The sequence below is a fragment of the Solanum pennellii genome, chromosome 4 (genome assembly GCF_001406875.1).
Source record: "Solanum pennellii chromosome 4, SPENNV200".
Taxonomy (NCBI): Eukaryota; Viridiplantae; Streptophyta; class Magnoliopsida; order Solanales; family Solanaceae; genus Solanum; species Solanum pennellii.
Window position 1 is genome coordinate 50,391,464 of NC_028640.1, and position 14,317 is coordinate 50,405,780.

A 14,317-nucleotide genomic window follows, 5' to 3' on the forward strand; every position below is an offset into this window, starting at 1 on the left:
CAAAAGAAACATCAATATCGCATCCGCATTTATTTATTTATTTCGACATCATGTATGGAATACATTGAAGATGATATTGCAAAACACAAGGCATAAGCTTTTTTCGCTGGACGTCAAACCGATCGAGTCGACGTCAAATATGGAGGAGAACAATGAAGTGTCGACATGGTAAAAGACACTATCTCCCATCCTAATTGCATTTTTTAAGCTGACGAGTTTTATCTCAGTCTTTGTCGAGAGCATCCAAAAGGATGAATTCTCCAAAAAAACCACAGGTGCGGACGACATCAAAAGGATGCAGCACAACGTGGAACTTTTTCTTAGCAGCGAACTGGGACACAGTCCAAAGAGGAATGTCAAACTCTTAGGACGCGAGCAGAGGAGCGACTTCCACCACGATCGAACCACCTTCTCGAGGTATGCGGGTTTTTCTTTAGTTCTGTCAGTTTCTGTCTCGCATCCGAAAGTTTCGATTTATCGGAAGCAAGTTTCCAATCTGAGTGACAATGCGCCAAGAGCTTTGGAAATTATGTCCATGTGAGTTCTCACCTATGGACGTGAAGAGATCCACATTCATGGCTTAGAGGTTACAAGACTCCTTTTCATACTCGTCAATGTGTCACTCTTCCAAAACCAAAGGTTATCTAGCATAATAGATTTCCTTTTCAATCGATTGAGTCGAACTACACACAGCCTGATTCCGAAGGTTTAAGGATATGTAGGCGGATTCAATGTTGAAAACTCGGCTGTACTCCAACATTCGCTCTCGAATTCTATTCTCGAGCATTTCGATACCTTCATAATTCGGTATCGAGGTGGCTTTTGATTCTTCCAAAATCATGTGGTAAATCAAGCTTATCGAACTACAAGTGGCCTGAATTCTCATATAGCCTGAGATATGTAGGAAACCCGTTTGCAGGGTTCGGCCGTAATTCCTAAACTTTTTGTTGAATCCTTTCTTTTAAAACGAATGAGGTTGGTCAAAATTGGTTTGGTCAATTTCATTTTCCTCTAATTGCTTGCATCAATCCGAGTAAAAAGAGGGACAGTTGTTGACACCCAATTTTTGACCCACGTTGGTATAAATTAATTATCGAGCTCCGTGAGTTTTTCAAATCATCTTAAGTTAATTGGTTTTAAATCTTGCGAATATATATATATATATCCTAATGTTGGATAGTATATATATATTACGTAATTGTGTATATAGTTTGTATAATATATATATATATGTATATATACATATATATGTATATATACATATATGTACATATGTATATCCTTACCTTATTCCAAATTTCCAGGCCCACTCCTTTCTACCCTCTTCTCATATTCAGATTAAAGGCCCAATTCCTTTTACCCCCACCAATTTAAGACAACCCAAAATAGTATTCCCAGGCCCAACACCATTTTCCGTAACCCAACCCACACTCAACAGCCCAAAACTTTTAAAATACCCAACTCCCAATTAACCCCCAGGCCCAAATCCCCTTCAGTTTCTAAAAATACCCAACCCATCCTACCTGACCCGCTCCGACCCAAACGCTTGACCCGTCCAACCCGACCCAGACCCTCTCTCCTCTTCTTCCTCCCCCTTTACGCCATCCCCTGAAAAGAGCAAAGAAACCCAGAAAAGAAAAAAAACACGCAGAAGAAGAAAGACCCAAAAACGGAAAAATCTTCCCCCTCTCCCAACACCCTCGCGTCTCCCTCACGTTCCCTCCCTCTCTCCCCAAACTCCTCTCTCTCCTTTCCTCTCCTCTCTTCATCGCGCGTGAGCGAAGCGAGAGAGGACGAAGCCTGCGTCCTTCCGCTGTCACGCAGGACTGCAACACGCAAGGCGACACAGTCGTCCTCGCCAGCACGCGGACTGTCCTCGCCGCTCCAGATCGAGACACGTAGCCGCCAAGGACACCTCTCTCGATCCCAACCGTCTCTCCCTCCTTCCCATTTCCGGAATGGGGCGAAATTTTCAGAAAAAGGTGTTGCTCCATTAACGGAAAGGATTCAAATTTCGAATTCAAACAGGCCTGAATCTTTCCCGCCCTCCCAATTTCGAAACTCTAAATCCTTTTCCTATATAAACCCCCACCCTAGACTGAATAGTGGTTAGCGATTTAAGGTTTGATTTTTGGACTGAGATTTCATTTTGGAGGTTTTCTGTTTAGAAGTTNTTCTTATTAAGCGTAACTCTTTTCATCTTATATAGTGGAGTTTGTTGGCGAAGACAGTCCTTCTTCAATAGTCTGAAATAGTTGGAATCGATTTGGACTCATTCGTTCATTTAGTTGCTTTATGTGGAGTCCACTGTTTCTTTATGTTGTATGACCGTTATGGAAAGAATTTCGCTATTGTTGTTTGTAGGAATTCTGTTTCGGATTTGTGTCTAATCGCTAAATGTTATAAAGTCTGATTCTCTCTGTTGATTTGAACTCATTGTCCAGCTGTTGAGCCTCTTTAGTTAGTCTTCTTGATATGTTTCTCTTGCGTGAGGCTTGCATTGTAGGATGGTACGATGTCTTTTACTGTAAATCTATGAATCTGAAGCATAAGTAAATGGACATATAATGTTTCTCTAGGATTGTATGTCTGTAACCGCGTTCATGGGCTGGATTATATGTCGAAAGCTACCTGAATCTTCTTTGAATTTTGCTCGAAATAATGGACTGTACATGTAGTTCTGATTTCGAGCATGCTGGACGTCATTTTGTTTCTTCACTACTTGGTAGTGTGTTCTAGTTGTATTCCTCGCCGTTTTCATGTATCGATAATTTTCTTGTCGTGGTTAACCAAATCTCGCAATAGTTATTCATGTTCTTAGATGATTCGGGGGCTGGTGGTGTCTATTATCGATGTCGCGCTTATATTTCATCATAACATTGCTTCAACTTGGATCATATTCATATTTGGTTTACTTTCAAACATGTATCAAAGTCTATGCGTTAAGATTGTTTGATTTGTTAGTATGGTTGCTTCCAAATTCTATGTTTTTGAACATGTTATGAGTTTTGATGAGCTGTTTACTACCTATGATCTTAAGTGACTACAAAATGTATATCTAATTTATTATACTTTTTTTATGTTAGTTGGATTACATACTAATTTCTTTTTTTATTTGCTTTGTGGCATGTAAATTTGTTTGAGTTCATCGTGAACTTTCCTTCCCTTCTTTGCATTTCAAGAGGGAGCCACAAAGGCTCTAAATCCCCTTCCATCGAGTCAACCCGTCAAAACCGGTGTACGAAGTCAAATTCCGAAGTTTAGAAGATCGAAGAAACTCAAAGATGACGAATTGAAAGACCTCTCAATTTATTTTGTCTATTTTTACTTGTAATGGGCATAAGCCCTTGCTTTTTTTTTATTTTACTTTTCTCGTATTTCTTTTATATGTTTAGACTAGGACAGGTACGAAGGGAAAAATGGGTTAAAACCCAAAAACAGGTGGGTCCAAAACTCGGTCAAGGCGAACAGAACCCGAGTTTGGACCCAAATCTCTCTCTCTCTCCCTTAATCTCTCTCTCTATTACATATATGTGTGTGAACTAAATGTCGTTAGTCTAAGCTTAGGAACCTCCAAACCCCGTCGAAACGCCTCTCTACTTTTATCAAGATTAAAACTAAAAACTGACATATTAAAGATAAATGTTTAAGTTTGAAAAATTGCGTAGAGTAAAAAGTTTAAAAGGTTTAACTTTAACGGAATCTTAAAACGATAAGTGTTGCAAAATTTGTAACTTGTTTAGATGAAACTTTAAAGAAGTTTGACTTTGGAATAGATTCACAAATTACAAGATAAATAACAAATGTTTCAAATTTGTAAAGTTTGGCTAAGATTTTGATAAAGTTTAAACTTCGATTTGTAAAAGTTAAAACAAATAGTCAAATGGTTAGTCGCCGGAAAACCGTGTTTAACGGAGTGTCTTAGGTGCCTTAAACACCTTCCTAAGACACTAATAGGAATCCTGAACCCCCCTAAAATGTTTCAAAACAATTTTTTCTGTTTAAGTTGTTTAGAAACTAGTTTTCTTAATTTTCCTTAAAAATTAAGTGGCGACTCCTAAAAAGTCGAAAATACCTTAAAATAAAACAAACTCTTTCCGAAAATCCTTTTTTCGATAAAACAAGTATGAGGTCTGAACTGTAACAGTAAGCACATTCCTGGAGGAGTTGACTCCACTCTTCAGAGAGTCAACTTGTTGGATCAAGCGATTTACCATTGAGATACCTTTCTGCTTAATCATTTTCATGGCAATGCGCAACTTACCGATATCAGTGATAGAGTCTTTCTGTAAGTGAAATACCTTTCGACAGCATCATGAAAGGTCTCCAAGTTTCGTTCTAAATCTAAATGTCTATTTTTGACCTCCTCATTGTCCAGCAATAAAAGAGCGGTGAAATCCACTGAGATTTTTTAGGGTTAAGGAGAATCTGCCCGAGCTTTGACTGAGTCCTTTTTACTCACTTTTCAACAACCTGCACATACCCCATACTAGAAAAAGTATGAGAATAATAAGTTGCATTTATAAGATAAGGGGTAAGCATAGAAGGATCCACAAAACTGTTCACAATAATCCTCGAGATAAGCAAGCCATAGGGAAGACTTGCCGAGACATTCAAGTCTTCAACACTTTACCACATATACGGCTTGAACCATTCTTCCCAGTTGATGTGGTATTTTATAAGCAGGAAGTAGAGAACAAATACATCACGAGTAGAGATATTACTCAAGGAGCCCTTCTTGGGAATAAGCGTTGTGGCCAGGATATGTGCGAGAATATGATTCTCAAAACATAGATATAAGGGCCCAAAGTCAGAAATGTGAGTGTCGGGTTCAACCACGACTCGCTTTTCACCATCTAGAGAAACTTCAAAGTCATCAGTCCATGTTCCTTTCATGTATGGAATTATCCCAGAAACTTAGTACCAAACACATCTTCGAATAACTTCTCATTGATGATAAAGAGTTTACCGAGCACCAACGATTCTAACTCACCACTGTTAGGTTAGATGCAGAGATTTGCATAGAACAAGCGAACCGCTTCATTAAAAAGCTCAAGACCACACAAAGTAAAAAAGAGAGACAGTTTCAGAGATTTGAGATAGGAGCTTACAAGGCAGTGCTACTCCCTTAATCTTTCCTTCTCTTTTTGTTTTAAAAATGTTAATTCTTTGTGTACAAAGCTTTATCAAAGATGAAAGAAGATTACAAATAATTTCAAGTGAAGTTGTTATTGTGACGAAAAGATGAAACCAAAAATCTAACAATAAAGAACACAAAATTTTACGTGAAAAAACCCTTCCAACCGAAGGTAACCACCACGGGATCGACAAGATCCGAATAGCTTCACTATACCAATAAGAGGGTTACAAATATTCTTCTAATGGATACATAATAAGTGCCAAAAAATAACAAACAATAGCTACACCAACAAAAGATAAATAGAAAGAAACACCACCCAAACCCAGCCTCTGTTCGGGATCAAAAACAGTATCTTTCTGACCTCCGAATCCAATCTCCACCATTCATATCAACTAACAAGATGTCAGGAACACTCAGTACAAATTGAAGCACGATCCAACGGTTAGTTAATCAAAAAACATGATTTGAATGTTGCTCGTCGGAGAAAAAAACTGCAGCAAAAGAACCCTTTTCCTTCTCTCTTTTCTCTTGTTGAAAGTTCTCTCAAAAACCTCTCTTATGTTCTAATGTCTTTCAAAGACAATATCAATGAGAAATTGAATTATTCTCTCAATACCATCCTCTATTTATAGAGTTTTGTTTTTCCTTACAAAGCCAAAATCAACTACAAATAGAATTACAATTCCAATTCTTTTCCTAATAGAATTGGAAACTAAATAAAGAGAATAATTCCAATCCTTTTTCAAATAGGATTAGGCCATGGGCCTTTGGCTGGAACATGGGCAATATCCCAACAAACTCCCCCTCCAGCCAAGGGGCCAAATGGACTTAAAGTGAAGTAACTTTTGACAGGCTTCCTGCCTGCCACACTTCTAAAAAACTCATGATTGTCTACGATGAGTTCGTTCCACTTATATCTATGAGTATCTAACATGACTTCATCATAAACTTCAGGTTCTCCCATGTTAGTCAATAGAATATACTCATCGTGAGAATAACATGTTGAGCTTTGCTTCTCTCTAGTAGATCTTCTACAAGAGGTTTCTGGAGCATCTGAAGTGATCATCTCACCATGAGTTGGTTGATTATCAACCACAACATCATCAATAGAAACAATTATATGTTCTACACTCTGATCATTATCTGGATTATTACCTTGGATTCCCTCATATGCATAAGATATATTAATAATAGGAATTGGATCAACATCAACTAAGCTCTCATCAGCATGAGAATCTAGTTGCTTAGTCTTGTCAATATCTTCAATAGTTTGATCTTCAAAGAGCGCAACATCACGACTTCTAATGGCCTTCTTATCAATTGGATTATAAAAGTGATATCCAAACTCATCTTGACCATAACCAATGAAGATGCACTGCTTAGTTTTGACATCCAATTTCGACCTCTCATCTTTTGGAACATGCACAAAAGCTTTACACCCGAACACTTTCAAGTGATCATAAGAGACATCCTTATCAAACCAAACTTTGTTTGGAACATCACCACCCAAAGCAACAACAGGCGACAAATTGATAACATAAGCAACAGTGTTAAGTGCTTCAACCCAAAATGAATTTGGAAGTTTAGCCTATGAAAGCACACATTTAACTCTCTCAACTAAAGTTTTGTTCATCCTCACTGCCAAACCATTTAATTGAGGAGTCTTTGGAGGAATCTTCTGATGACGAATTCCTTGCGATTTGCAGTAGTTATCAAAGGGACCAATATACTCACCACCATTATCAGTGCGAATACATTTTAATTTCTTTTTTCCGTTTGTCTCTCAAATAAGGCTTGAAACTGTTTAAACACATCAAGCACTTGATCTGTTGATTTTAAAGGATATACCCAAATCTTGCGAGAACGATCATTAATTAAAGTAGCAAAGTAAAGTGCACCACCTTTTGACTTCACTTTAAAAGGACCACCCAAATCTGAGTGTACTAGCTCCAATAGCTCAGACTTTCTTGAAGGTGGATGAATGTGAAAAGAAACTCTTCTCTCTTTCCCTGATAAGCAATGAACACATATTTTCACCTTTGCTTGTTTCATACCAACAAGAAAATTCTTCTTAGCCAAATAGGTATTCCCAGTTTCGCTCATATAACTAAGCCGCTTGTGCCACAATTCTGATAAAGCCTCGCTCTCCACCAAATTTATAGAGTCACCAAGAATCAATCCTTGTGTCACGTATAAAATTGAATGTTTTCTTCCTCGAGCTAAAATCAATGAGCCTTTGGTGAGCTTCCATTGGCCATTGAATAAGTCATTATGCTAGCTATCATCATCTAGTTGTCCTATAGAGATCAAATTTTAGGGAATGTCTAGAGCATGCTTGACATTCTGAAGGACCAACGTTGAACCAGTATTGATTTTCAAACAAACAGTGCCAATAACGAACACCTTAACCTCATGAGCATTACTCATCTTTAACAACTCAGAGTTAGCAGAAGTATAAGATGAAAAGAAGTCTTTTCTTGGTGTGACATGTGATGTGGCTCCAGAATCTACTATCCAACTTGTATCATGAGATACAAAATTGATGACGTCTTTATCACAAGCGAAGAGAAGGTCATCTTGGACAACAGAAACAACATTATTTTCATTGTTTTATTCCTTTTTCCCTTCTCTAAGATCTTGCTTCAATTGTTTGCAAAATATTTTAAAATGTCCTTTCTTTCCACAATGATAACTTATAATATTTGGATTCTTGAATTTTGATTTGCTTCTGCTTTTACCTCTACTCCTCGGGTCTCTTGTCTTATGTCTCCCTCGATCTTCTGTATATAGAATATCTGAATGTGAAGATATGTCTTGAGATTTTCTTCTAACCTCTTCATTCAACACACCACTTTTTGCATATTCCATAGTCACCTTTCCACCAGTGGTAGAATTTGTTAAAGAAGCACGAAGAGTTTCCAAGAATCCGGTAGTGTACTAAGAAGCCAAAGTCGTTGTATTTCATCATCAAAATTAACACCCATTCCTGATAGCTGATCAAGAATACCCTGAAAATCATTTATATGATAAAAAATAGAACTGCTCTCCTTGTACTTAAAATTCATAAATTTCTTTAACAAGAACATTTTGCTATTGTCTTATATATTCACATACTCGTTAGTGCTCAAATTCCCAATTTTCATTGGTCACATTCTCGGGTTTATGAGCAAAAAAACCGGAAGATGCATCTTCTTCACGAACAATAGATCTTTCACCTTGCTTTTCCATATGTTGTAGTTTCTTCCGTTTAGCCATACCATATCATATTATCCTCCATATAGATAACCTTAGCTCTGATACCTGTTGTTGTGACGAAAAGATGAAACCAAAAATCTAAAAATAAAGAACACCAAGTATAAAGTGGAAAAACCCTTCAAACCGAAGGTAACTACCACGGGATTGACAAGACCCAAATTGCTTCAGTATACGAATAAGAGGGTTAAAAATATTCTTCTAATGGCTACACAACAAGTGCCAAAAAAGAACAAACAATAGCTACACCAACAAAAGATAAATAGAAAGAAACATCACTCAAACTCAGCTTCTATTTGAGATCTAAACCAGGATCTTGCTGACCTCCGAATTAGATCTCCACCATTTAAATCAACCACCAAGATGTCAGGAACACTCAGTCCAAATTTTTGCACGATCCAACGGTTAGTTAATCGGGAAACACGATTTGAATATTGCTGGTCGGAGAAAAAGACTACAGCAAAATAACCCTTTTCCTTCTCTCTTTTCTCTTGTTGAAAGCTCTCTCAAAAACCTCTGTTATGTTCTAATGACTTTCAAAGACAATATCAATGAGCAATTGAATTATTCTCTCAAGACCATCCTGTATTTATCGAGTTGTGCTTTTCCTTACAAAGCCAAAACCAACTACAAATAGGATTACAATTCCAATCCTTTTCCTAATAGAATTGGAAACCAAATAAAGAGAATAATTTCAATCTTTTTTCAAGTAGGATTAGGCCATGGGACTTTGGCTGGAAGATGGTCAATAGCCCAACAGTTATGTGCTTCACACAACTGGCAGAGGAGGTTTTATATAGAGTAAGCTCTTATGAGAAACCCAGGGGTATTTGAATCAAGGATCTTTGATCTTATCCTTGAGTCATTTGTAATTGATTTGTTGAATCATGTCCATATTAGATATGTGCATGATAGATCATTTCTTTCCTTGCGTGAGATTTTGAGTCTTGTCTTGATAGTCGTGTGTGATTTGATCCTTTCCTTAAGTTTATTTATCTTGTACTCTTTGTAAATATTGGTATGCTGATGTTTCCTTAACATTGTCCCTTGATTTTATCTTCCATATCCTTGATTGATTTTCCTTTAATGCGGCTTTGATTTAACATGTTGTGAGATTTGATATGATTGAACAAATATTTACATTCCATTCTTAACTGGTGCGCCTATCCTTATTGTGATCACTGAGAGCATCCCGATTGTAGCCTTGTACTTGTGTTGTATCTTGTTTACTTCCTGCATCAAGAACCTGTTCAGTATTGTCATTATTAAAATGTTTGAATATGAGGTTAACATAACATTGTTAAGTCTGTAAATATTTATTTTATTTATTTTTTTTGAAAAAAAAGCATAAGTACTCCCTTGAACTATGGTCGAAATTTTAAGAATACACATTTTCTTTATATGTCCGAATACCTCCTAGAGCTATTTTAAAATGTAAACAATACACATTTTTTGGTGTTAAGGTGGCTTAGACAGTGTTGAAAGTAAATAACAAGTAAAAAATATGAAGAAAGAAAAAAATTAATCAGTATTCAACATATGTCCTTTATTAATTGAACATTTTAGCATTAGTTAGTAAACATAATTGATAAGTAATCTCACTGATGGCTCAAGCTAATTAGTGGTCTAAAGTCAAAAATAAGTTGGAAGCCTAAACTTTAATTGCTTTTTTTTCAATGTGAGATTCAAGTTATTTCTTTCTTTTTGATAAAAAAGGTTTTTTTTTTATGATCTTAATATATATATATATATATATATGTATGTATGTATGTATGTATTGATCTTGTGGTCTTAAACATAACATGTGAAAGTTAAATTTTAAAAATGATCCATAAAAAAGAATCTTAAACAAATTAAAACATTCTTTCTTTTTTTTGCCCAAAAAGCTTAAGATAATTTTATTATTAAAAAAAATTAGGCCCTTTAATTTTGGGAAGGCATATGCCTCATCTTTAAAGGCATTGAGTCACCCTCGGAAGAAACCCTAATTAAAACAACAATAACAAGAAATATACTCTGATGATGGGTGTATCTAAATTCATCGTGTAATGGTGGTTGTAGCAACAAAATTAAGTTATTTCAAACTTGTTTTCCTTAAGATTGTAGTTTTTCAAATAATTACACTATTAAGAAAAAGTAAAATATTTGTAAAATTCTAACTATCTTATCTTGAGAAACATAGATTAAAGGCATATGGACTTATGGCTTAGTCTTAAATAATGAATATCACCTTGTTCAACTATCAATATATTTTTTAAACTAATAGTAATCTGATTTCTTATTCAAGTCTTGATGGTTTTAGGTTTCATTATGGTGTTGGATATGAATATTTGAATTAACAAAATAATACCATTTCTCATGATTTTGGTGTTCTTATTAATAGCTTATACATAAATTAAAATTTCAGGATGTATTTTTTTATTATGTTTCACCAAAATATTGAAATTAAGTCTGTAGTTCACTAAATTAATATTTTATGCTTCTTGTAGAACAAATGTTTGGGGTCATATATGCCAAAAGAGGTTAATTGTAATACTAGTATTAGTTGTACCAGAGTTAAATTTACGATCAGACATTGTACTAAAATTTCACAAAAACAATTTTTATATATACTACCAAATGACACCTTTAGTGCTAAAGGAAGTGCTAAGTATTATCTATTCATTTATAATGATACAACAAACACATGGCATTCCTATAGTATTTTGATGTAAGCACTCAATTCTATAAATTTCTAGTACAACAAGTATAACATCAAGAGTTGCAGATTAAAGAAATCAATGCAAATGTAAGCTACAAATAATTTCTTTAGCATTTTTTAAACATGGAAAAAGGTTAAATTTTCCTCCTATTATGCACCTTTTCTTTTAATCTTAGAGTTGTGACATGTTTGTTTGTTGTTTGTGTAGCCTGTACTTTGACCTTACCTATCGTACTTTTGTTTACTTTCTACAGATTGTCATGCCTCCGAATTAACAAGGACTTAGTTAACCTTAACCTGATCGACTTAGAAACCTTAACATTCATTTAATCGATGACATTCTAATTAGGTTGTCTTTTCGAGATGTATTTAGATTTAGTACACTTTCGAAGGACTGGCAATATATTTGCTGGAGAATTCCACATGTGCAGTTTGCTGAAACAGTGTGGAAAACACCCGAGGGCTTGACGTCCCCTACCATTGGATTTATTCCAATTATTGATAGTTTCCTCAGGATTCATAGAGGAATAATATTGAAGGTCACCCTCAATATTATTAGTCAAATAGTGTGTCCTCATATTGATCGTTTGATTTTTTCCCTCGACACTGATTATCTTCAACATTTTTTCCTTAAACTTCCATTTACTTATCCTCCATACAGGTTGCCTAACTTCATTTTTAATTGTTCAGCATTGAGGCATTTGTATCTCACGGAATGTGAAATACAGCTTCCATGTTTCTTTAAGGGATTTAATAAGTTGATAAGGCTAATATTGAAATCTGTCACGTTATCTTCTGATACATTTGAAAGTTTGATCTCTAATTGCCCGTTGCTTGAGGATTTAGTGCTGAAAGACATACACAATCCGTACTNTTGAGAGTTTCCTCAGGTTTCATAGAGGAATAATATTGAAGGTCACCCTCAATATTACTAGTCTAATAGTGTGTCCTGATGTTGATCGTTTGATTTTTTCCCTCGACACTGATCATCTTCAACATTTTGTCCTTAAACTTCCATTTACTTATCCTCCATACAGGTTGCCTAACTTCTTTTTTAATTGTTCAGCATTGATGCATTTGTATCTCAAGGAATGTGAAATACAGCTTCCATGTTTCTTTAAGGGATTTAATAAGTTGATTAGGCTAATATTGAAATCTGTCACGTTATCTTCTGATACGTTTGAAAGTTTGATCTCTAATTGCCCGTTGCTTGAGGATTTGGTACTGGAAGACATAGACAATCCGTACTTCATGAGTATTAATGCTCCGAAGCTAAGGTCATTTGTCTTTCGTGGTGATATACAATTGATACATCTTGAAAATGTCCCTGTTCTTTCCAATGTTCTGTATGCGCCTAGAGAATTAGTTCTAGAGGACGAAGATGATTTTGTCAATATTTTTTCGTATATTCCTGCTCTCGAGTGTTTCAGCTGGGATCTTTTTGAGGTAATGTTTCTTCATTTTACTTAATGGTAATGCATTTTCATGTGTGCTTTTGTTTTTTGGAATTTCAGTCATCCTAATTTTTGTCATTTTATTCGTAGGTCGATAATGGATCAACTAAAGTTATACCAACAAGGCTTCCATCAGTTCTTAACTGTCTGAAATGCCTATTCATGTCTTGGATTACTCTTGGAGAGTTTTTTGAGCTTTCGTTTGCTCTTTGCATAGTACAGAGCTCTCCAAATTTGGAAGAAATTGAAATTAAGGTTTTCACTAATGTTTATTTTTCTCTCTATCTTTTCCATGTTTTTATATTCGTATGTAATGACTTGATAGTTTTTTTATTGATTTTTCTTAGGAATGTATCCTTAGTTATGGACATTATTTCAAATGTGTGCCCCAGGAGGTTGTTGATGAGATTCCTGCAAGCTTTTCGGATATCACATTTAATCATCTGAGATCAATTAAGTTTTATGATGTACTATTAGAAGAGGTTGAAATGCAACTTATCAAGGTTTTATTGACAAAGTCTCCAGCACTGGTGAAATGGTAATCAAGCCTCGTCAAATGGAAACTAACAAATCTCTCAACGTACTCGCGGAGATAACAAAGTTTCAACGGGCATCATCTAAAGCAGAAGTCGTGTATCTTGTTGATTAGTATCGTTATCACAATCCTTCTTAAATCTTTTGCTAAAATATTTTGGACGTACAAACAGAAACGAGACGTTTGGTTGATGGAGTAGCAAGGCTGTGTTTTGCCTTTGCTTTAAGGTACTATAAAGATTTTATATGCTTGGAAACATAGAATTGTGAACCTGGATGAATGTTTTGAATACTCTGTTTGGGAACAGAGATGGTTTTACATTTCATGCTTGTTATTGATTTAAGACTTTGGTTGTTTATTTTGAAATTATGTTGTCTGTTACAGAACTAACAAAGATTTTGCATGACATTCTTGTTATTGATTCATATCTGAAATAAGACATGGATGTGGAAGTTGGAACTATCACGGGTTAATTCAGGTAGAAAATAAATAACACATGATGATTTACATATAAAACTCGCAAAAGGAAAAAGAAAATGAAACTTTAAATTTGTCTTAATTATCTTTTTCATTAATTTTTTCTTCTACTATATATATTCTCTCTATTTTAATATTTGTGATGCATCTTAAATAAGATATATTACATACTTTAACATGTAAGATGACCGTACGATATACAAAATATTTTAACGAGAAAATGTATATTATTTGGGAGTTAATATATATACTCTTAGAATCATTAAGAAAAACGAAAAAAAAAGTTTTAGTTGTTAAATACGAAATTAAATTTGCTCTTTATTTCAGATGGGGCACAAAGGTCGATTTGATTTAATTTTAAATTAGAAAAAACCTAAACTAACTATTTCATTTTATTAGTTCTAAAAACTAAATCAAATCATATAAAGTTGGATTTTCAGTTTCGAATTTAGTTTATTTTTTTGATTTTTTTTTTTATAATTACACAGTGATTGAAAAAGAGATTAAATATATTTTCAAAATTTTCAAAAAACGATAAAATTCACATAAATAAAAAATACTTTCAACATTCGTTAAAAAATAAATTGTTAACTTCAAAACCGAAACTATAATAGTATAATTTAACTTTCATCCTAATACAAAATAAAATAATTTCAAAAGCTTGTCTCTTCAGTTTCTTCCAACACCTCCATTTGAGAAGACAAAGAGAGCAGAGTGCTTCACATTCATCCTCTCTCAAGTTCTTCTTCTTCTCTGTT

The 14,317-nt window shown here is 34.8% G+C and overlaps 1 pseudogene; it reads left to right on the forward strand.

Moving 5' to 3' along the window:
• The first annotated feature begins 12,164 nt into the window (after nucleotides 1-12,164).
• On the forward strand, nucleotides 12,165-13,196 carry LOC107016743 (annotated as a pseudogene).
• Nucleotides 13,197-14,317: the final 1,121 nt, after the last annotated feature.